The following is a 23,384-nucleotide window of genomic DNA, read 5'->3' as shown; positions in this document are numbered from 1 at the left end:
TGGGTGGAGGAAGGTGAAACGCTGCCCAACGGTGGCATTGAAAGGACGAAGGGCAAGGAGGAAGAAGGAAGACACCAACAATAGAAGCGACTGCAGCAGACTTGTGGAGAGGCAAGCAGATAGCAGCTGGATGTGGGGAACACCGGTATGGGAGATAAACAGCAATATTGGCAGAGAGGATGATGTGGTCTGCAACAACGGAGGGAGGCAGGACGAATGCAGCAGGTGGCCTGAGAGCCCCAATCCACCCCAAACAACCCTAGCAGCCTGTCGAGAGACAAGGATGCCCTTAGCACCACAGCCATGGCCCTGAAGATGTGTTGTGGCCAGAGGCAAGTGCAGGGAACAGTGGAGGAGGTGGTTGGCTAAAAGAGAGAGAGGAAGAGATGTTAAAGCATCTTGAGTAATTCTGCACAGCAGTATCCGCTGGTGAAGGAAACTACACAGGATGGCTGTGTATAAAGCAGCAAATACTGGTACAGAATAGATGGTGGTAGCACGTACGATCACCCTAGAATGGGTTTTGCCTTACTAATTTGATACTTGTGTTTTTTTCTGAGTGTATCCGTACTGACACCCGCCGTACGGGGAGGAAAAGAGTCCTTGCACATAATCCGAAGAGTATGGAGGATAAAGAAGGCTGGGGAGCACCCTTTTCTGAAGTGTCTATTCATACTTTTTCCCCCACCCAAGACTTGCTAAAACCTAGTCTCAATGTAAACATTTGGGAAAACTTAAAACCTCATCCCTGGGTCCTTCCACTTATTACAAGTCGTGTCAGAAGTCGGATAAAGTGTGTCTATAATCATGACACTGCCCATGCAACTAGAAGAAAAGATTATGCAATTAGGAGCAGGGCAATGGTTACTTCAGTTAGTTGTTGAGCAGCAGGCCCAAACTGCCCAACAGGAATGTGAGACTTTCCTAACGGCCCTAAAAGGTCAGGCAGTACTTTTAACCAGTAATCAGCAGGTCGATGACACAGTAATATTCAGGCTAACAAATGCTATTGTTAGTGCAAGGATGCATCCAAATGTCCCAGGGACTGTGCTGCAAAAGTATCAAGAGGGAGACAACCCAGACTATTTCTTCACCAACTTTGAGCACATTGCCTCAATGGCAGAATGGTCCCCTGAGAAGTAGAGACAGCATAGAACTCCTCTGTTGGCCGGTGAGCTTCAGGCACATATCAAGCTGACAATCCAACAGGAACAACGTCCTATGAGTATATTAAGAAAGCTATGTTGGAGAGGTTAGAGTGTGTCTCTAAATAATACTGTGCCAAGTTTAGGAAGTAGGGGCCAGATGTAGCAAATTTGGAAATTGCGACTTGCAATTTGTGAGTCGGAGCGACTCGCAAATTGCAAGTCGCAATTTCCAATGCAGAACGGTGTCTCAGACACCGTCTGCGAGTCGTTATGGGGTCGCAGAGACCCACCTCATTAATATTAATGAGGTGGGTCGCAAATTGCGGCCCCATACCGACTATAGGCACTCGCAAACATGGAGGCCTGCTGTAGTCAGCAGACCTCCATGTTCGTGACTGCTTTTAAATAAAGCAGTTTTTTTTTAAGTGTAGCCCGTTTTCCTTAAAGGAAAACGAGCTGCACTTATAAAAAAAACGAAACCTTTAGTTTCGGTATTTTTTCAGGGCAGGCAGTGGTCCCTTGGACCACTACCTGCCCTGAAAATTTTTTTTTGGGTCCATTCACAAAGTGGAAGGGGTCCCATGGGGACACCTCCCAATTTGCGAGTGGGTTACCATCCATTTGAAGTGGATGGTAACTGCGACACCATTTGCGACCGCATATGCGGTCGCAAATGGTATTGCATACCACTCCGAATCGCAAATATGAAGGGAACACCCCTTCCTATTTGCGATTCTGAAATGCATATTGCAAGTCGTCCCGACTCACAATATGCATTTCTGCATGGCAAAGAGGCATTTGCGCCTCGCAAATGGCGATTTTCGCAGTTTGCGACGCGCAAATCCTTTGCTACATCTGGCCCCAAATGTGGTCGACGGGGGGCAACCTTGAGGCTTCCTAAAATCAGAGAAGAGACGTGGGCAACAGATGGCTTCGACCCAATACGTCCAATGTAGTGGATGTTACTGAGAAAGTATATCTGGAACAATTCCTTGATGCCTTACATGTGAGCACACGCAAATGGGTCAAACAGCATCCCAACCATACCTCTACTGGTGCTGTTGAACTTGCCTGCGTTTTTCATTGATCCCCAGAAATTAACTCAAATCTGACTCCCTATATGACACTCAGAAGAGGCATGAGAATAGGGATTAGACCACCCGTGGCCCTCAACCCTCTATCCAGAACTCCAAAGGGAAATAGTGGTCATGGCCCACATTCTTTCCAATGCCCAGAGTGGGGTCACATTGCTTGACAGTATACCGAGTGGGCTCCCCCCGGGAGCCAACGGAAGTGGCGTACACCAGGGGCAGATATTACTAATGAGGAGTAGCCAGAACCAGCACAGGAAGATAACACGTTAATGGCAAAGCCCGATAGGACCTCCTTGATAAGGGTGTCATTGTACAGTAGCCAATCAAAGGCGTGTTCCCAGAGCTCAATTGTGGGAGGGAGGGAAGGTCTGTTTCACCTAAGTCCCTGGTCATAGGAAGACCTACCCGGTAGCTGAAGCGCTGTTAGACATTGAGGGGAATCCTCATCTTCAGAAGGTGGGGGTGATACCCTCATTTAGTACACAAGTAATCTTAGGGACGGACCATCCCAGGTTTGAACATTATTTAGAGACCACAAAACTGATTGGAGTATCCTGGCTGAGAGAAGCACCCTTAAGTGGAACAGGGATAGAACAAACAGGGGGAAAACTCAAAAAGCCTTGGCAAGAAAGGAAGGCAGGAAAAAGGAAGTTCTGTCACATCATTGACCACATCTCATTTTTGTCCTTTCACATCCAGAAAGAAGTTAGGCCTCTCAGTCTAGCTTCCGAACCGCACAGAGAGAGAGGATGGTACGCTGGTGCATGCTTGGGAGCGAGCTTGATAGGGAGAACCCAATCAGGTAGGACCTTGCTTTCGGATAAAAAGGGGTATACCCTACCGAGTAATTAGAAGAGGAACCCAACAGCTTGAGCAATTGCTAGTGCCTAGTTCTTTTAGAGAACAAGTAATGCACCTGGCCCACATTCAAATAGGGGGACGGGCATTATGGAAAGGATAACACACTAAAGCATCTTTTGGATAGGTTTTATTGGCTAGAGGTATATCAAGATGTTGCTAAGTGCTGTGCCTCCTGTGCAATTGATGAACCCTTCTGGTATAAAAAAAAAAGCCCCTTGGTATCCTCTTCCATTAACTGATATACCATTTCAGAGTGTTGGAATGGATTTGGTGGGACCCCTTACCCCCTCAGCACGAGAACACCAATATATTCTGGTCCTTGTGGACTATGCTACTCATTATCTGGAAGCAATACCCTTAAAGACTATGACCACCACTAATGTCACTCAAGCTACGATCACCTTCTTTTCCAGGATATGATTCTCCCATGAGTTGTTGAAAGATCAGGTCTCCTCTTTTATGTCCTGCTTGATGTCACAGATGTGTTAGGTTCTAGGTATTCAGCAAGTCAGACCAAACATCAATCTACCATCCCCAAATTGAATGTCTGGTTGAAAGATATAATGCAAAAACAAAGTGATTGATACCATAAAGTTCTCACATCCAATTCAAATTATGAAAACAGTTGTGGGGAAAATTCACTTATATATATATAGGCGGATGACAGGGGTGCCAGCCTGGTGTGACACCCAACCACCAGAGGTGTCAGAGCACTGATCGGGGGATCAATCAGACCTAAACAATGTTAATATAAACCAGGGCATACCAATGTAGTCCAAACGTGTAAATCCAAGTGGAGAAGTAAATTCGAAGTAAAAAAACACTGGTATTTGGTTGATCGAGGTTTATTCCTTTCAAAAAGTGGTACATCCAACAAACAGCCGACATGTGTTTCGTCACATTGACTTTCTCAAGGCTGTAAATCAAATAGGCAAAAACAGAGGATGACAATAAGAATAGTGAAAAAAAGATAACAGGCGATTTTTGCAATATAAAGTGAAGACATGAAGGAAAGTGAAAGACTATGATGATGATCATGCCCTCTAGTAGATAGCAAAATGTCAGTGTGAAAGATGGTTAATATTGTAAAGCTTCCGTGTGAAGTACAGACCAGTGTGAAGGAAGAGATCATAGAAGATGCCAATGTGAAAGTGACAGAATCACTAAACATGCATATATTATGTAAAATGTTATTGTGGTTGTGGTGCCACCAAAGACCAGGTGAAGAGTTAAAAACATTCCGAGGAATGTTGTAAACATACCTAAGGACATGTTGTTTGGAAAAAAATGTTCAAGCAATGGGATAGTCAAGTAGGTTCCTGTTTGCATTCAGAAGATGAGAATTGTGGGTCCATAGCAAATAATTCCTGTAGTTTCAGAAGCAGATTCCCGGTTGTCCTTTATAGAATAAATCTATATAATATGGCCATGAAAAGCCTAAAGAAAAAAATTTGAATGGGAAAGGAGAGGTCTAAGAGTTGCGAAATTTAATACGCATAGTGGTGTAAATGTGTAGTATTTACGTTAGTAAGAGGGTGTGTATACAAAAATTGATTAGTGAGTCTGAAGGAAGTAACCCAGATAGCAAAAAAAAACTAAAGGCCTTGAAGCTAGATGGTGTGTGGAGTTTATATCTGAAATTGTAACATATTATTCGGAGGTAAGTGTAAACCTGAAGAGGAATTTTCGATTGTAGCATACAAACAGTACAGAAAGAAGGACTTGCAATCCCCAGAAAAGTAGAAGAGTAAAAATCAATTGGCTAAATGCATAGTGAACATTATCTCGGACTGTAACTGGGAGCATTAGCCAATATGATTGTCACTCTCGAAAGGCTATTGGTGAAAATGAGCGACGGCGGCGGTAGCCAAACAAAAGAGTCCGACGGAGGCGGAGGCCAACAAAAATTAACTAGTCATGGAAAAAACTAAACAATTGAAAAAGAGAGGATAGTATTCCTCATTATTGCAAGTGGAACGGTAACCCGAACAAGGGCAATTTGAAACGCTTCACAAAGAAATGGCATGGTATTTGTGAAATCAAAATTTGACGGCACAAATTGCCGCATATAAGCAGAACAAAAAGCGAGGTTGTCCTCATGTCTGCCATAATAGCGGACAGCGTGTTCACCTTGTTTTTGGTGTCCTATGCCAGTATGGTTGGTGTCGATCATATTCCTTACGTGCATACATTGACTATGCCATTTAAATAAGAACTGAGAAATAAAAAAGGGACTCGCCAAAAGTGAAATAGAAGGAAAGAAAAGCGGGCACCATCTTTGAGTGTGTAAATCGATAGAACAGAGTGAAAATGATGTTTATAACAAGAAGAAAGGACGAAGTAAGAGAGAAAGCATAGATTAAATACTGCAAGAGCAGTGAATACATTGTTGTTAGTTATGATTTGTGAGATAAATACTCACAAAGAGCCTGGTAACACAAAAAAACAAAGCAAACTGACATGAAACAATCACAAAACATCAATCTTAGTCAAAAGCAGAGAATGTGTAACAAAAAGCTGATCTATGTCATACAGAGAACGAATAGGCATAAACTTTATACATATATATATTTATACATTGAATAATGTAGAATACACAATTATGTTGTGCATTGGGTGTGTGAGAGTGAATATATGTAGGACCTAATACGTGTACTCCCTTGCAAAGAGAGTTGCATGTAGGATGGATACAGTGTATATCTAGGAGAGAGGGTGTGAGGGCTGATGTCAGCATGCAAAGTTATTGATTAAAGAAAAAAGTGTAGGTCTTTTTCAATATTGAGACCCTCCTCCACAGCCCTGAGTTTGATGATCCAATTGCTTTCTAGACGTCTCAGAGTCAGGGTTTTGTTGCCGCCCCGTGGTGAGGTATTAACAACATCTATCCCATGTGCAGTGATACCTACGATTTCACGTTGTCCGTGGGTGGTGTTATAATGTGTAGCAAAAGGGTAGTTGGTATTGTTTGCGCAAATGGCCCTGACATGTTCTCGGATTCTCTCCTTCAATGATCTAATGGTGCTGCCAACATAGATACGACTACATATAAGGCAGTAGACAACAAATTTAGTGTTGCAATTGATAAACTTGTGGATTTTGTGTGAGGACTGAGTATTGTATTGGAAACTGACCATCTTGTCTTTTATGTAGCAGCATATGTTACAATGCCCACATTTATAGGAGCCATTAGGTGGTTTGGGTACCCAGGTATCAGTGATGTCAGGTGGTGTGAAGCTGTGACACAGAGAGTCCCGTAGTGTGAGGCCTCTGCTGTAGGTGATACTTGGTCTATTGGTAATGCCCTTTTCAAGTGTATTGTGTGCTAATACAAATGGCCAGTGTTTATGTACAATTTTGTAGATCTGTGGACTTAGTGCGCTGTGTGTAGTGATTAAGGATAGTTTATTGTAAGTCTTAACTTTTTTGGGGCTGGTCAGCAAATCTGAGCGTTTCGTATTCTTAGTTCTGTTGCTAGCCTTATGTAAAATGTTTTGGTGGTAACCCCTCTGTACAAAAAGTTGTTTCATTTGATTGAGTTCTTTTAAGAAAACATTATCCTCACTACAGTTGCGTCTGATCCTAGTGCTTTTGCCAAAATGGGATGAGAACTAGTGGCGTCCAATAAGGCATTGCAGGCTGTTGGTTTCTTTATAGCTTAGAGCAAATTTTGCTTTGTTTGATGTAAAGAGTAAGGTCTAGAAAATTGACTGATGTAGTACTGTGTTGATATGAGAAATTAATGTTGTATGTGTTGGTATTCAAGTGTTGGAAAAATAGGTCAAGGAGATACACATCACCGACCAAAAGAGGAGGATACCATCAATGTACCTCCCCAGTATAGGATGTGTTGTGTCAATTCCAGAGGGCATTCTTTCCAGAGATGTGTTTTTTCGAAGTAACCCATATATAGGTTTGCAAAGGATGGTGAGAATTTTGCCCCCATGGCTACTCCTTGTGTCTGACGATACCAAGTACTGTTATGTAAAAAAATGTTATTGTCTAAGACAGTTTCAATGAAGTTTGTCAGCATACTAGAGTGTTCAAAGAATTTAGCGTCCTGTGTATCTAAGAAGAGTTGTATGGCAACAATGCCTTTTGTTCTAGGAATGCTGTTGTATAATGATGTATCATCTAATTTCACTAGAAAGTGACCCTCTGTCCATTCAAAATCACTGATCTTACACAGAAGATACTTGGTGTCTTTAATGTAAGAGGGTAGATTATTCACAAAAGGTTGCAGAAAGATATCAATGTACTCTGATAGTTTCTCTGTCGGGGATCCTATCTCTGAGATAATAGGTCTGCCCGGTGGGAAGGCACCTGTTTTGTGTATTTTGGGAAGTATTTTTATACATGGTGATGTAAGAGTAGGGTTGTATATATAACGGTATTCCATGTCTATGATGAGACATATGTCATTCCAGAATTTCAATTCTGATGTATGCACTTATTGACTTCTTTTAAAGGGTTGTATAGGAGTTTCTGATATACAGAAACATTAGTAAGTTGTCGATCTATTTCGTTCAAATAGTCCAGTTTGTTCACGAGGACTCTGTTCCTCCCTTTCTCCGCTTTTTTAATGATGATATCATAAGAAAGATAAAACTGGACAATAAAGACCATGTTAAGGAAGGTGATAAATGACACTGGGAAGGATTGAGACTGTAGTCCTATTTGGTATCCATTCCAATTAACAGAAATCTACAGGGTTTTCCTTTTTGAGCTATTGTTCAGGGATTAAACCCTGCAAATTTTTTGGAAAATGGTGGTAGAGCAGTGGGAGGAGGATGAAGAAGGGAGACCCCTATTTGATTATGTAGTCAACGTAAAAAGAAACCCTAACTACCCTATACGGACAGGTACATAACAACCTAGAACAGGCTCAGGAGGGACAGAAAAGGGGGTTTCTGATGAGGGTAGCAAACTGATAGACTTCACAGAAGATGTTTTGCTCCCCACTACCAAAACAATTTTCTAATACAGTGGAGATGCCACTAACAATTGAAAAATGGATAACACCAGTCACATCTGAAGTTACTATGCCACAGTGGTTTGGGGATGGTAGAATATTCCACGTAAATTTATTAAAGAAATGGGAAGATTATAACCCCAACAGAGAAAACACTACAACCATGCAATATGTCACTACCACTAAGCCAATAGACATTACATTACATCCAACAAAGATGGAAAGAACAGACAGAGTCAGTATAGAAACAACTCTAGGGTCAGCACAGAGGCAATAACTCCTTCAGTTATTAGAGTCTGATCCTGGGTTGTTCTGAAGTCAACCCGGACTGTCCCCACTTATCCCAAGTGATATTGTCACCCTGGGGGCTCACACAGTTAGGCTAAAACCATATTGCATATCTGCCGCACTAAGGGTGGCTTTCAAACAGGAAGTTGAACCGATGCACCAAACCGATCTCAAAGAACCTTCCCAAAGCACTTGGTGATCCTCATAGTCATTGTTGGACCTGGCTTTTTGACAGGGACATCCCCAAACTTTTTGCCTCCTTCCTCCTATTTTTTCTGACCTGTTGTTGTTGGCTTTTGACCTCTGGGCACTTTACCACTGCTAACCAGTGCTAAAGTGCATATGCTCTCTGTGTAAATTGTACTACTGATTGGTTTATCCATGATTGACTATTTAATTTACTTGTAAGTCCCTGGTAGAGTGCACTACATGTGCCTAGGGCAGGTAGATTAAATGCTACTAGTGGGCCTGCAGCACTGGTTGTGCCACCCACCTCAGTAGCCCCTTAACCTTGTCTCAGGCCTGCCATTGCAAGGCCTGTGTGTGCAGTTTCACCGCCACTTCGACTTGGCATTTAAAGGTACTTGCCAAGCCTAGAACTCCCCTTTTTCTATACATAAGTCACCCCTAATGTGTGCCCTAGGTAACCCCTAGAGCAGGGTGCTGTGTGGGTAAAAGGCAGGACATGTACTTGTGTGGTTATATGTCCTGGTAGTGTAAAACTCCTAAATTCGTTTTTACACTACTGTGAGGCCTGCTCCCTTCATAGGCTAACATTGGGGCTGCTCTCATACATTGTTGAAGTGGCAGCTGCTGATCTGAAAGGAGCAGGAAGGTCATATTTAGTATGGCCAGAATGGTAATATAAAATCCTGCTGACTGGTGAAGTTGGATTTAATATTACTATTCTAGAAATGCCACTTTTAGAAAGTGAGCATTTCTTTGCACTAAAACCTTGTTGTGCCCTTCAATCCACGTCTGGCTAGGTTTAGTTGACAGCTCCTTGTGCATTCACTCAGACACACCCTAAACACAGGGTACTCAGCCTCACTTGCATACATCTGCATTTTAAATGGGTCTTCCTGGGCTGGGAGGGTGGAGGGCCTGCCCTCACACAAAGGACTGCTACATCCCCTACTGGGACTCTGGCAGACAGGATTGAACTGAAAGGGGGCTTGGTGCATTTCTTAGACACTCTTTGAAGTCACCCCCACTTCAAAGGCACAACTTAGTATAAAACAGGGCCTCTGCCCTACCTCATGAGACACTTGCTGGAGAAGAAACCTGAACCAGAAACTACATCCTGCCAAGAAGAACTGCCTGGCTGCTCAAAGGACTCACCTGTCTGCTTTCTACAAAGGACTGCTGCCTTGCTGTTGCCCTGCTGCCTTGCTGAACTCTTGTCTGGCTGTGAAAGTGCTCTCCAAGGGCTTGGATAGAGCTTGCCTCCTGTTCCCTGAAGTCTCAGGACCAAAAAGACTTCTCTTTTTCACTTGGACGCTCCGGGCGCCGAAAATTTTGACGCACAGCTTGTTCCGCGGCGAGAAAAACGCCGCACACCGACGCTGATCGACGCAACGCTCTTGGGACGACCGAGAATCCGACGCACGGCTTCGCAAGGACAACACCACCCGACTCCGCCGGAGAAATCGACGCAACACCTGCCATGAGATCGAAACTTCGACGCGCAGCCCCGCAGAACGACGCGCAGCCGGAAAACAAGCAGGAAAATCCACGCACAGACCCGGGACATCTGGTACTCCCCGAAAACCACAGTAAGAGACTGTCCGCGCGCCGGAAGACGACGCCCGACTCCCCGCGTGGAAAATAACGACTCAAGTCCGGGTGTGCTGAGGAGAAATCGACGCACACACCAGTTTTCCACGCACCTCTTCTCCTGTGGCCCTCTGAGGAGATTTTCCACCAGAAACCAGGTACTTTGTGTTTGAAAGAGACTTTGTTTACTTTCTAAAGACTTAAGACACTCTCTATCACTTTTCAGTGATATCTTTACAAATTCGTATTGCAACTTTGATCGTTTTGACCTGAAGATACCCAGATAAATATTATGTATTTTTCTAAACACTGTGTGGTGTATTTTTGTGGTGTTATGCTACGGTGTTGTATGATTTATTGCACAAATGCTTTACACATTGCCTTCTAAGTTAAGTCTGACTGCTCGTGCCAAGCTATCGGAGGGTGAGCACAGGCTGATTTTGGATTGTGTGTGACTTACCCTGACTAGAGTGAGGGTTCTTGCTTGGACAGAGGGCAACCTGACTGCCAACCAAAAACCCCATTTCTAACATTGGTGATCAGCGGTGAGGATAGGACTTGTGTTTGTGCAGTGACATACAATAGCTAAGTATTTCACTACCTACCCACAGTTGAAGGTCAACTTGATTTTTCATCTTTTTTTGGCTGTTGGTTCTCTGATGTCCTCCTGGATATACTATTGATATTTTGGACTTTGAATTTTGGTTTTTGCTGATAAGATCTTATCAGAATGGGATTGTGTACCTACTCATTCTTTGTTCGTACTGACCACCTCACTAAGGCTGACCTAAGGAAGCTTTGCAGAAGATGGGGCCTTCCTGTAGCAAGGAGATCTACTAAGGCAGAGATGCCCCATCACTACATAGTCTGGGGGGAGGAAAGATGGGCAGAGAGAGAGGCAGCAAGAAACCAAATGACTAAGTACCCCTCAGATGAGGAGGAGGACTACGCACCTGAGGAGGAAGACTACTCAGATTTGGACAGTGACCCAGAAATAGATGAATGGCTCCGAGGTCAAAGGCGACAGGAGCAACAATTAGAGGAGTATCTTGCAGAGGTTGAGGCAAAAAGACTCTTAGCCCTGGAAGAAGAAAAGATTGCAGCTCAAGAGCTGAGCTGTAAAGAGCTGAAACTGGAGGCCGGAAGGGCAGAGTCCAGTTCAGATGGTGGCAGCAAAAATCTTGCATCTAGTACTGCTGAAGGAGGGCACAAGCCCAGAGATGTGGTGCCCAACTTGAAGAAGGGAGTTGACACACCCCAGGCGGTTCAAGGGTATGAGGTAGTTCCCGTTATGCACAGGGTCCCTGAGAAGGATTGGGGAACTGGCACAGGGAGTCCTATTCCTACTGGGGGGAGGGACACTTTACTGACTCTAGCAGAGAGTGACAGAGAAAAGGGTTCCCCCCTGGTGGACGTCCTGGATATAGAGTGTAGAGACATCCCAGAAGAGTATGGGTTGAGTGTCAGGGACAGACAGATACTGTCTCACCAGTCTCAGGAGGGTGAAGTAGAGTGCTTTTCCAAGGTTGAGTTACTGGGTGGTTGGGTGAATGGTACTGTGGTTAATACATGTGAAGGGCAGAGTGATGTAATTGCTGGAGAGCATATGTCTGGTCCTTATTTTCCAGAGCTACGCCAACACCAGGTGGAGTGTGAGTTCTCTGACCCCAGGGAACTTTCAATGGAGGCAGACTTCTGGGTGAGTACCAGAGAGTCTGAAGAGGTATTTGGGGGTGCTCCTGAAGGGAGTGGTCTAGGTGGTTCCCACCCGAGTGTGGTGGGGAAGGATTGTAGTGTCCCAGGTAGGTCCCAGGTCCTAGAGGGTTCCATGAGGGAACACCAGGAGGGAAGCCTAGCCTGTACCGTAGGGCCACCTTTTGAGGGAAGCCCCGCAGTGTCAGAAGAACTTGGGGGGGTGACTGTAGCCAGCATCCCAACAGTTCTGGTGTCTGGCAGTACCCCTCCTAGTGAGGGGGTGCAGAAGTCCAGACATAGGGTTGAGAGGGGGTTGCCGACCCCAGTGGAGGACCTTGAGAGTCAGGGGACAGCTCTGAGAGCAGAGCCCCCCAGGAATGACCCAGGTGAAACCGTTTCTGGTTTGGGGGAAACCCAGACTCTGCCGGATGGGCAAAGATCGGGAGACCTGCGCCAACCAGACTCTTGTGTGGCACTTGGGGACGGTGTGTCCCTTGTGGGGGGTGAGAGTGCCCCCCAGGAAGTCCTGGCATGCCAGGCAAAGTTTCAACCTCAGGGTGGTGACTCTGGGTTGGATACCCAGGTTCAGAGGTTAAACTCTGACCTGGTGGGAGGTAGATGTGCCTCCCAAGAAGTCCTGCTGTGCCAGGCAATTGTCCAACCTCAGGGTGTTGACTCTGGGTTGGATGACCAGGTTCAGAGGTTAAACTCTGACCTGGTGGGGGGTAGGTGTGCCCCCCAGAAAGTCCTGGCGTGCCAGGCAATTGCCCAACCTCAGGGTGGTGACCCTGGGTTGGGAAACCAGGCTCAGAGGTTAAACTCTGACCTGGTGGGAGGTAGGTGTGCCTCCCTGGAAGTCCTGGCCTGCCAGGCAATGGTTCAACCTCAGGGTGGTGACTCTGGGTTGGCTAACCAGGTTCAGAGGATAAACTCTGACCTGGTGGGGGGTAGGTGTGCCCCCCAGAAAGTCCTGGCGTGCCAGGCAATTGCCCAACCTCAGGGTGGTGACCCTGGGTTGGGGCACCAGGCTCAGAGGTTAAACTCTGACCTGGTGGGAGGTAGGTGTGCCTCCCTGGAAGTCCTGGTGTACCAGGCAGTTGTCCAACCTCAGGGTGCTGACTCTGGGTTGGATAACCGGGTTCAGAGGTTAAACTCTGACCTGGTGGGGGGTAGGTGTGCCCCCCAGAAAGCCCTGGCGTGCCAGGCAGTTGCCCAACCTCAGGGTGGTGACCCTAGGTTGGAGAACCAGGTCCAGAGGTTAAACTCTGACCTAGTGGAGGGTCAGTGTGCCCTCCAGGAAGTCCTGGCGTGCCAGGCAATTGTTCAACTTCAGGGTGGTGACTCTGAGTTGAATGGTCAGGTGCAGAGGTTAAACTCTGACCTGGTGGGGGGTAGGTGTGCCCCCCAGGAAGTCCTGGTTTGCCAGGCAGTGATCCAGTCTGAGGGTACAGAAACTGGGCTGGAAGACCAGGTTCAGGGTGTCCCCCCGGACCTGGAGGGAGGGGCTACTGATAACAGTGCCCCTACCATGTTGTCTTCTGAGGAGGCCACTCCTAGTTGGAGGGTGCTGGACCCCAGAAGGGAGGGCAGGGGGAGGGAAGCCTCACCCCGGGCCCTAGTCCAACCTGAAGGTACAGGCCCCAGGTTGGAGGGCCAGTTGCAGGTTAACAGCCCTGCACTGGTGGAGGAATGGTACAGGGCGACTTCTGTAAGCACCCTGACCATGTTGGACTCTGGGGGTACCGCTCCAGGAGGGAGGGTACAGAGCCCCAGAGGGGAGGACCAGGTTCAGGCTGTCATCCCTGACCTGGTGGAAGGGAGAGTGGTTAAATGGTGCCCAGCACCTGGGGCTACCGCCCCCCACTCTCCACAGCCACAGTGGTTGGAGAGCTTTGAGAGGCCTGGCTCTCATCCCTGGCAGCTGTCAGTAATCACTGTGGCTTGCTGTCCGGGTGGACAGAGTTATCCCTGGGGAGGGGACAAGTGTCACACCCTGGTGGTAGAGTGGGCAACACCACTGTGTTGGTCATGGTGGTACTATCCTGCTCTTGGGATACATCTGTGAGCAAGGTAAGGTTAGGTGCTGCACAGATGGGATCCGCAGGTAAGGAGAAAAGTTCCCCATGGGTTGGCTTAGTGGGCCCTGAGAGTATGGACAGAGGGATCCAATTGGACTCAGGAAGGCGAAGAACTGGAGCATGCCCCTGCTGTTGTGGGCCTGGGTCCTTGTTCTGTCGCCTCAAACAGGGAAGTACATCAGGATAGTGATTGTTCTCCCCTGGCTTTAGGCTGGTAGGGGGTCATGTTGGACCTGGCTTTTTGACAGGGACATCCCCAAACTTTTTGCCTCCTTCCTCCTATTTTTTCTGACCTGTTGTTGTTGGCTTTTGACCTCTGGGCACTTTACCACTGCTAACCAGTGCTAAAGTGCATATGCTCTCTGTGTAAATTGTACTACTGATTGGTTTATCCATGATTGACTATTTAATTTACTTGTAAGTCCCTGGTAGAGTGCACTACATGTGCCTAGGGCAGGTAGATTAAATGCTACTAGTGGGCCTGCAGCACTGGTTGTGCCACCCACCTCAGTAGCCCCTTAACCTTGTCTCAGGCCTGCCATTGCAAGGCCTGTGTGTGCAGTTTCACTGCCACTTCGACTTGGCATTTAAATGTACTTGCCAAGCCTAGAACTCCCCTTTTTCTATACATAAGTCACCCCTAATGTGTGCCCTAGGTAACCCCTAGAGCAGGGTGCTGTGTGGGTAAAAGGCAGGACATGTACTTGTGTGGTTATATGTCCTGGTAGTGTAAAACTCCTAAATTTGTTTTTACACTACTGTGAGGCCTGCTCCCTTCATAGGCTAACATTGGGGCTGCTCTCATACATTGTTGAAGTGGCAGCTGCTGATCTGAAAGGAGCAGGAAGGTCATATTTAGTATGGCCAGAATGGTAATATAAAATCCTGCTGACTGGTGAAGTCGGATTTAATATTACTATTCTAGAAATGCCACTTTTAGAAAGTGAGCATTTCTTTGCAATAAAACCTTGTTGTGCCCTTCAATCCACGTCTGGCTAGGTTTAGTTGACAGCTCCTTGTGCATTCACTCAGACACACCCCAAACACAGGGTACTCAGCCTCACTTGCATACATCTGCATTTTGAATGGGTCTTCCTGGGCTGGGAGGGTGGAGGGCCTGCCCTCACACAAAGGACTGCTACACCCCCTACTGGGACTCTGGCAGACAGGATTGAACTGAAAGGGGGCTTGGTGCATTTCTTAGACACTCTTTGAAGTCACCCCCACTTCAAAGGCACAACTTAGTATAAAACAGGGCTTCTGCCCTACCTCATGAGACACTTGCTGGAGAAGAAACCTGAACCAGAAACTACATCCTGCCAAGAAGAACTGCCTGGCTGCTCAAAGGACTCACCTGTCTGCTTTCTACAAAGGACTGCTGCCTTGCTGTTGCCCTGCTGCCTTGCTGAACTCTTGTCTGGCTGTGAGAGTGCTCTCCAAGGGCTTGGATAGAGCTTGCCTCCTGTTCCCTGAAGTCTCAGGACCAAAAAGACTTCTCTTTTTCACTTGGACGCTCCGGGCGCCGAAAATTTAGACGCACAGCTTGTTCCGTGGCGAGAAAAACGCCACACACCGACGCTGATCGATGCAACGCTCTTGGGACGACCGAGAATCCGACGCACGGCGTCGCAAGGACAACGCTGCCCAATTCCGCCGGAGAAATCGACGCAACACCTGCCGTGAGATCGAAACTTCGACGCGCAGCCCCGCAGAACGACCCGCAGCCGGAAAACAAGCAGGAAAATCCACACACAGACCCGGGACATCTGGTACTCCCGGCAAACCACAGTAAGAGACTGTCCGCGCACCGGAAGACGACGCCCGACTCCCCGCGTGGAAAATAACGACGCAAGTCCGTGTGTGCTGAGGAGAAATCGACGCACACACCAGTTTTCCACGCACCTCTTCTCCTGTGGCCCTCTGAGGAGATTTTCCACCAGAAACCAGGTACTTTGTGTTTGAAAGAGACTTTGTTTACTTTCTAAAGACTTAAGACACTCTCTATCACTTTTCAGTGATATCTTTACAAATTCGTATTGCAACTTTGATCGTTTTGACCTGAAGATACCCAGATGAATATTATATATTTTTCTAAACACTGTGTGGTGTATTTTTGTGGTGTTATGCTATGGTGTTGTATGATTTATTGCACAAATGCTTTACACATTGCCTTCTAAGTTAAGTCTGACTGCTCGTGCCAAGCTACTGGAGGGTGAGCACAGGCTGATTTTGGATTGTGTGTTACTTACCCTGACTAGAGTGAGGGTTCTTGATTGGACAGAGGGCAACCTGACTGCCAACCAAAAACCCAATTTCTAACAGTCATCATAACCAAATCAGATGGTACTCCCAGATTCTGTATACTCTTCAGACAGTTAAACAGCACATCCAAATTCAACCCATATCCTATGCCCCATATAAATGAGCTCATAAAACAACAGGTGGAAGCGCGGATAATGTCCGCCCTGGACCTTATGAAAAGTTATTGGCAGATCACCTTGAAACCCCAAGCCCGATAATAGACAGCCAACTTGACCCCTTCAGGTTCTGTATCAATTCAGAGCCTCGGCCACCTTTCAGTGCCTTATGGATACAATTCTGAAGCCACACTGTCAATACATTGCTGCGTATTTAGATGACATTGTCATCTTTAGTCTCACATGGGAAGGGCATTTAACCCATTTAGCCCTAGTGTTAGATACCATATGACAGGTTGGGCGTACTATCAACCCAAAGAAATCCACCCTGGATACAAACCAGATACAGTACATGGTATTTTTCATCCAGTCACGCCTCATTCAACCTCAAGTGGACAAGGTTGAAGCCATACAAAATATTCCCACCCCCACTACAAAAAGAGAGATACAGTCCTTTCCCATCTTAGTTGGGTATCATTGGCATTTTGTCCCTTGATTTTCAGAGATCACTAGCTACCTCATGGATCTCCTCACAAATAAATATCCATCCCACATATACACATGGACAGCCCTTCATGACCAAAGCTTCAGGTATTTAGAAACATACTGTGTAAAGCCCCCATACTCCACTGTCCCAATTTTCACAATGCATTTGTACTACAAACAGATGCCTCCAGAAATGGTCAGGGTGCTGTCTCGTTCGAACTGGATGATCAAGCAGCCCTGAAATCCCTCTTATACCTCTGCCGCAAACTGTACGTCCAAGAAGTTCATTACTTTATAATTTAAAATGAATGCTTTGCATTAAATGGGCCACCGAAGCCCTAGAATATTACCTTGTGGGTCATTCCTTCATAGTCCTAGCCAATCATGTCCCAATGACATGTCTAGCGTGAAATATAGAATCTAATCCTTGTATATTATGATGGTTCCTGGCTCTAAAATCCTTTTCATTTCAGAGTCTGTGCAACCCTGGGAAAATGCAGACAAGTGTGGACTTCTTGTCCTGTCATCTTATCTCTGAATGCCCCCTATGGCCATTCCAAAAGGGAGAGCAGTGTACAGGGAACTGGGATCCACTCAAGTGATCCAAAGTGGCTGCCAATGGCAGTTGAGAGGCTACAACGGGTGAAGAACTAGTGTTGATGGAGCAGAGAAAGGTGAAATGATGCCCAACTATGAGGAAGCGACTGCATTGACATATGGAGTGCCAAGCAGGAAGCGACAGGATGTGGGGTACAGAGGCTTGAGATAAAGAAGGTGAAATCAGCAGAAAGGGCAACATTGTATGCACCGTGAACAAGCCTGGCAGTCTGACGAGAGACAGCAATGCCCCAGGTACCACAGCCATGGCCTGGAGATGGGTTGTGGCCAGAGGCAAGTGCCAAGAACCTTAATCTCACAGTGGTGGAGGTGGTGGGCTAAGAAAGAGAGAGGGATGTTAAAACATCTTGAGCAGTTCTGCATGGCAGTATATGGTGGTGAACAAAACTACACAGATTGGTTGTGTATAAAGATGGAAATACTGGCACAGATCAGGTGGTGGCAACAAGTACACTCATCCTAAATCAGGGTTTAATTTTACTTTCATACTTGTGGATTTTTCCAAGGGTATCCCCACTCTGAGATCAGCCGTACAGGGAGGAAAACAGTCCTTGCACTGGATCTGAAGACCATGGAGGATAACGAAGGCTGGGGAGCAGCCTTTTCTGAAGTGCCTCATTCATACTTTTGTCCCTACTCAAGACTTGCTAAAACCGAGTCTCAATACAAATAATTGGAAACCTTAAAACTTCGTCCCTGGGTTCTTCCACTTATTGCATAGCCCTAAGCTGAAAGTCATGCACAACACAGGGCTTGTTTTATGTGTTTCAATAAATGTCCTGGGAACAGGCAGGCCCTGCAACCAACCAGCTCTGTGCATGACACAATGTGGTGCTCAGTGGAGACTGACCACACACTGGGTTAGTCATCTGGTCAGGCTGTGTGCAGCCCACTTTCACTGTGCACAGCCAATAACTATGTAGCGTTGGAGTTGGACTCATGGTACTTTGGATGCAAGGAGTCAGGGCCGTATGCCACATCCTGTGGTAAAGCCTAGGTGTTCACAGCGAAAGGCAGAGTACAAAAATGGGAAGGTTAGGTGCCAAGCCTGGCTGAAGGCCAGTCCCTTCCATTAATGCTCAGTTTTCACACCTAAAGGCCATATAGTGCAGGGGGTTTGCCCAATGCTAATTTGGACACAAACCCTGTGTCTGACTTGCACTGCGCATGTGCAAATGCTGCTGTCAGCAGAGTTTCATTTATGTAGGGATCAGTATAATATAATGTGAAAATATTATAGTTGGACGGAATGTATCATAAAAATACCCCAAATTTCCATGGAGACAGTTTTTTAACGTTACATTAATGCTTATTAGGCTCATAAAACATTAATGTAGGATTATAAAAAGCATCTAAATCCATTGATAAAAGCTCAAAGTTAACTTATGGATTTGATTTTCAATTAAAAAACACTAAAATTCAATCATTATTTTGAGGTGCACTACCACAACCCGCCCTGATAAACTGCTCATGGCTTTATGCATGATGTTACTGATGACATCACAACTGCCATCATCAGTGATATCACTAGTGATAGGAAATATCACGTTACCATTGACATTATTGAAGATATCACTATGGACCTACAATTGTTACTTTATGTGCATATGTGCTGTTACATGCTGATTGTGTTGGTATGTGCGGCTATTTACTGTTCTCACACATTACCTCACCTTCAACCAAGCACCATGCCCATTCCTTAACTGGACATAATCCACTGGGCACAGACTTTGGACATGCATGGTGGGTGGGATTCGCCAATAGTTTTACACCAAAGTATTTATGATTGTAGAAATTCGCTCAGAAGAGATACATGTTTGTAGTCTGATGCAAATCTGTTCAGTAGTTCTGAGATATTTGGCTTTGAACAGATTTCAGATAGACTCCATGAGAATAAAATTTACGATTTATGGCAATCAATTTTGAATTTTTAATGGCATGTGCTTGGTTGAAGAAGATCCTGTCTGAACTCCATTTAGAAGGCCACAGGGCAACCAGAATTAGCTGAACCCATCCTGGATGGTTGAAGCCTTTTAATCCTGATGTCCCGGGGACCGTCCTATTACGGACTCTGAGCAATTGGGCAAAGTACCCTTTCTGCGCTTGACTCTCAGGATAGAGTGCTCTGAGCAGTCTAAGGCTCCCTTAAGGGAGAGGTGAATAAAGATTAGTGAACATGAGGCTAAAAGTCAACATGTGTGCATTAGCAGCAATAAATCAATGTACAATGAAATACTCACTTTTATGAAAAAAGAGAAAATACAACATTCACAAATAATTACACTGACCTTCCTGAGGTCGGGCTCTTGTATTTCTTTGGCGGTTCCCTGCCCCACTCGCTCTTCACTTTAGCAATTATGGTTATTCCCCATTAACTATTAGTAAAATCCAGGGAATGTCTCACTAGCAGTCCGAGTCTCGAGTCCACTACGACTCGGATTTCAAGTGATTTAAGGTCAATTGTGTTCCAGTGCAAAAATGCTCAAATTAGCAGCAAGTTTCCCCAGGGCTGTCAAGGCTGAAATAACTCTTGCCCACAATGAGAGATGTGGCGTGTCCCCAGTTCAGCAGTGCATCCTGTTGGGGCACTCAGAGTCCGATTCCACCAGCCTTTCCCAGGCTCTGAAAGGCTGGCGGAATGAGTGACTCAGGGCCCCCATGCACAGCCCCGTCCCAAAATGCACGATGGGTGCTGCTGTACCCGCCGCACTGCTACATTGCACAATGTTCAGGCCCTGCTCCAAGCTGGGCCGGCTGGCGGAAACACTGTTTCCGCCCGCCGGCCCAGCTGGATGTTTATTTTGTGGCCAGCAGGGAGTTCTGCCCGCTGGTGGTCTTCTGTTGACCGTCAGCTCCGATCTCGTGGGTTTCCCCGCTCAGATCGTAATAAGGGCTATAAGTGACAGAAACAAATCAATACCTTAGAAATTTTATTAAGTATAACAGGCTACTATAGAAACTGTCCCAAAATGAATAATCAAAATTACCCGTCCACCTACATAAAAGAAATTCACATCATAACTTTGCAATGGAGACTTTAGAATCATTCATAGGAGCATGAAATGTCTTTGACTTGTAACAGAAGTAGGTACAGTTAGACCGCAGCTTTCTCCAGTGTCATGAAGTAATTACATTTCATCTCAGCATAGAACCACAAAATAGAGCCTATTTCGACTTTTTTGTAAAAAAGGAAAACATAGAATGAGAAAGAAATTATGACAGCCACGTTTCTTCAGTTTTCAGTGTAATCAGGTCAAGGCCCAGTAAAATCGGTTTTGCCCCTACTTATAGTAACCTAAACAGACACAAATACAAACACACATATACATATTTAATGAAAAGTTCCTTAAAACATTTGGAAGTATGTTCACAGAATGAAAGGCATACCAAATTTGAATGACTTTTTAATTCAGCCAAAATATTCTGACCATTTCTATTTAGAAAATCCTCTTTGATTGTTACATTTGCCAAACGCTAATAAAAAGCTAAAGAAAACGAAACGAATAACTGTCCCATGAGAGAAACAAGGAACATCTATCTGTGACATACCGCTCACAAACACAACTTTTCGTCATCTGCATAGCCCTAAAGAAGGTACCACCTTCTAGTCTGTCATACATTTCAGAATGAGACACACTCCTGCCGAGAATGGTTGATATTGTTATTTTCTGCACTTAGAATCACGACACATTCAATCAGCGACAGAAAGTATTCCTCCTCAATTCACTCCTTTTCTTTAAAGAAAAGCAACAAAAACTGTATATTGACCTGCGATTTCGGTGAACCAGGCTTTATCTTGCTTTTCCGAAGCGAGTCCTCTTTAAGGGAGGAGTGCAATTTCACAAGATTTCCCATAATTGATAGAACATCTGTTAAACTGCAGGTGTCTTCCTGGTCTATCTTCCTCCGAGGTGATAACAGATTATCTAATCTCTGCCTAGACACTGGTTCACTCTTTATGTGGATGACAGAGACAAAGCGATATCGTCATTCAACTTACAGGAAAAATGACTTCTCTCCAAGACCTAGATCAGTGTGTATGATTAATAGGCAAGTTCTGCAAACTTGAGCTGCTTTTCTTTGATTAAAGAGCAATGACTGCCATTCCTCCATAATTTATGACAGCACTTATAATTTCACCTTTGACATCAGTTTATTGGGTTTATTACACATTATTTTCACTACATCCAAGTGTAAATAAAGTATCATGCGTCGCAATCACAAAAAAGCACATAAAAAGTAGCATACATAACCTGTACAATATGGAGGTCACCTCATTTCTTTATTGTACCTAGTTATGAACAGCAAAGCCAGTTAGAGTTTTCTAATTTTTATCGGCATCAAAGGACTTCAAGATAATATCGTTCAGAATGTTTTTTTTTTATATTTCAATATGCATGGATGTTTTGCATTGGAAAGAGAAAAAAAGACAAAGAAAACTTAAGCACTAATTTACAACAAGTGCCCCAGAAGGGTAATTGATGTTTTAAGCCTTTTAACCCAGAGAACGTCAATTTATCAGATGAACTTAGATGCAATTGATAACACCTATTAAGAGTCGTCACTAATAATGGAGAATAACATGCTGATTTTGGTGCTTAGCACAATTCTGCATGTACTGTTAATTCAGGTGCCTCTTTGTGCTGATTAATTCAACTCAGATTTGACCTGACGAAACTTAACATTGGGTGCAGACTTCACCACACCTGCATTTATCGGGTGCGATAAAGTTCGCACAGCTCATGCCAACACAGATTTGCTCAAGTCAGAGTATTCCAGCCTAGTAAATGAACAATGCTATTCATTGTTGCCTGGAGTGTGTATTTTCATTTCAGTCATAAATTGCTCTTCAAGACAAGAGATCTGATACATTATTTGATTCTTACCCTGTCAGTGCCTGGAAGTTTCAAGAAATTGTGCCTTTTTCTTTCCGTTCTAGAACAAAACAACCCTTGATTCTGTACGTGTGGTACTAAATAAGGAGTATAGACTTGATTATACTACTAGTGTGTATCTTTCGGGGGCGGACTCACATGTAGAAATGGATGAGCTGCGCAATAGGTGGCGGTTTATTCACTTTTCATTCTTTAAAATCAGAAAGATTATGCTTTTCAGTCAGAGAGCTTTAATAATACAATTCTTTAATGCAGTTATATCAGAGTGGACTTGCATCTCAGAGGAGTGCAGAGGTTTATATTCTTCAGGTGGTGGCCAATGTTCTGAACAGACTAGATGTTTGCTGAAGTATTTGCGAAAGGTGTAAGATTTTCTTAGTCAATTGCATAATGGCTTGTTTGCTCCGCTTGCTCATATGGGATTGTTAGGTATGTTACATGAGCAGTTTGTGTCTCTCGTAGCTGGAAAATCTCAGTTTGCACAAAATTCTGAATCCAGGTGAGTACCCCCCCATCCTTCCATTCATTTTTTGGCCTTTCCTTTCAGGCAGCTTTTAGCAGTCTTGGAGGCAAAAGTCTCTTGCGGACCATACCAAAAAACCTATTGCAGGCTTAGAGATGGCCCATTGTTTAGCATTGGTTAGCATGATTCTTATTCAATGGCTTGACTTTCTCTTCTTATGTTTGTTCTGCCATCCCCGGAGCATAGCCTTTTTACCTTCCTTTTTTTTGGTTGACTTGTATTCTTTCAACGCTCAAATTTCAGAACTACTTTTTACTTTATTTTTAAGCCCTCCATGAGATTTCATGTGTTGTCCAGGCCTCTCCCTCGTGTGTTACTTACCACAAACTATCCACCTGCACTCTGTGTTGCTCACCCTACCTCACCTCCTTCCTCCCTCAGGCTTGCTTTTCCTTTTAGATAATAACCCACACACTCCATCTTGCTCCCTTCTTCCTCCACTTTTCCTTTTTCAATAAACTTTAAATCCCCAAGAAGGTTGCTCACCCACCCACTCTCCATTGCTTCCCCCACCCACTCCTACATTGCTCCCCCAC

The sequence above is a fragment of the Pleurodeles waltl genome, chromosome 12, assembly GCF_031143425.1.
Source record: "Pleurodeles waltl isolate 20211129_DDA chromosome 12, aPleWal1.hap1.20221129, whole genome shotgun sequence".
NCBI classification, from domain to species: domain Eukaryota; kingdom Metazoa; phylum Chordata; class Amphibia; order Caudata; family Salamandridae; genus Pleurodeles; species Pleurodeles waltl.
Note: the sequence above shows the minus strand (reverse complement) of the source record.